The following is a 2,248-nucleotide window of genomic DNA, read 5'->3' on the forward strand; positions in this document are numbered from 1 at the left end:
GAGGTGTTAGAGGTAGGAGGTCCAGGATCAGCAGCAATCCCTGCTGAGGTGTTAGCGGTAGGAGGTCCAGGATCAGCAGCAATCCCTGCTGAGGTGTTAGAGGTAGGAGGTCCAGGATCAGCAGCAATCCCTGCTGAGGTGTTAGAGGTAGGAGGTCCAGGATCAGCAGCAATCCCTGCTGAGGTGATAGAGGTAGGAGGTCCAGCTGCTGCAGACTGGTGGATGAAGGTCCTATAGATGCAGGGCAAAGGTCACCAGCAGCAATCCTCTCTAGTATCCTTTCTGAGCCCAGATTTCCCATCATCCCTCTCTGCTCAGCAGAGCAGCGCCTGCAGCCTCCATGGTTTCTCCTCCTCCCTCTGCTCTGAGCTCCAGGAAGCAACCAGCGTATTATTAATGGGAGGAATTGATTGCTTCTCTTAATGTCGTAGGGAAGCGGCCGTTACAACCAGTGGTGCCCGACTTTACACCAGTGAATAAAGGGAGTGTGATTGGTCGATTATCAAGGGGGCGGGATTGCTGTGGCTGAAGGTTCGCAACCAAGTTCGATTGTGGCCGATTAATCGGACGTATCTTGCTAACCAGTTAGCAACTTAGTGCTAGCAGGTTCTGTCGAGTTAAATAAATATGAGCGCTGAGGGTTGATATTACAGGAAGGTTTCTCTGCAGAGGAGAACATGGCGACCAGCCTGAATGCAGTCAGTGAAGCTCTGAGGCTGCAGCATTCTCACCATAAAAAGAGGACTACACACATTTAGCTCTTCAAAGGACAGAGATAACAATTATCTATTCACACCACCACCTGAGAATCTTATAGGGGGAAACTTCCTTTCCTTTCGTATCAGCAAGGCTTCCAAGCAACCACCCCCATTCAGGAAATACATCAAAACATAAATGAGTAAAATATTAGCAAAAACCAAAACATTTGAAGCTGTACATGGACATTTGGATGTCTATGTTTGGACAGTATAAAACCACTTTGAGTCCAGTTACCTAATTTCTGAACATTATAATGCATATAACTAATTCATTTTTGTTAATAACTAACCACCAGCAAATTGTTGATTTAAATCCTGCAGCAACCTGATTAACTAGTTTATATTCATCTGGTTCACCTCTGGACTGAAACAGATATTGACCCAACAGCAACAATGCAAAAGAAGCCCCATCTCCATGGGAACACATCTTTGCTACTTTGGCAGAGACGTTAATTTTACCCAGGACTCTAAAGAACAGGGATCAGTTGAGACGAGTGGCCCTAAAAAAACCAAAGCCCTTTGTAGCAGGACTTCCCCGCTGTTCCAGCCTCAGGTGTATAACACTCTCTGTAACTTGCAGTGGCTGAGGTGAATCCAGGATGGTCTTTCAGCAATCTTCCCAGCTGTTGGCGTGGTCAGGAGCACTTGGAATGGTCATTTCCACATTGGACTCCTCTCTCTGATGACTGATGAACACCCAGCTCCCCGTCTCACTGCTTGTCTTCGTCTGCTTCTTTAGCCTGCTCTCGTACTCTACCCGTGGACTTCAGGACTATCAGCAGCCCTTACTGCTGTGCAGGTGGTCAGCAACACCTGGAATGGACCCATCCACCTCCAGGATCTCCAATCTTCCTCCTGGCTGTAAATCCTGGAATGTGTTAGTAACTGGTGCAGCAGACCTCCCTGTGTCTGCTCCCTCACTGCCTTCAGCTGAGCTATAAGAGAAATGCAATAATTAAGCATTTTATCACCATATGCAACTGTAGGTGTTCTAGGAGTGTCTGGCAGTCCTGCAAAGAGAATAAAAAAAGCTTGAGGTTAGATTTTTTACGGCGGCGCATGCGCATCAAAGCAGTTTGTAGTGCCTAGACCCATTCAGACCCGTTTCTTCACAGATCTAATTTCTCTTTCAGCAGCTCCTCCGTTCTGTGGATGGTAGACACAATGCCTCATTAGCTTAACATTAAACATTTCAGCATATGTTGTAATATTTCATGTACAAAATGTTAGGCTTCAATCCATCTTGAAAACATCTAAATCACCAAGCAGCATTTCTTTCCTTCACATGGAGTTAGTTAATAATAATAATAATAATAATACATTTTATTTAACAGCGCCTTTCTAGACACTCAAGGTCACTTTACAAATAATACAAAAAATAAATAAAAAGACGATGAAAATACAAAATACAGATACAGGAACATAAAACAACAGAGAACAAAAAACAATCATGGATAGGGAAAAGAGCAGTATATTCACAGATAAGCGAG

Source organism: Cyprinodon variegatus, unplaced genomic scaffold (genome assembly GCF_000732505.1).
Source record: "Cyprinodon variegatus isolate N-32 unplaced genomic scaffold, C_variegatus-1.0 Scaffold1458, whole genome shotgun sequence".
In the NCBI taxonomy this organism is placed as follows: Eukaryota; Metazoa; Chordata; class Actinopteri; order Cyprinodontiformes; family Cyprinodontidae; genus Cyprinodon; species Cyprinodon variegatus.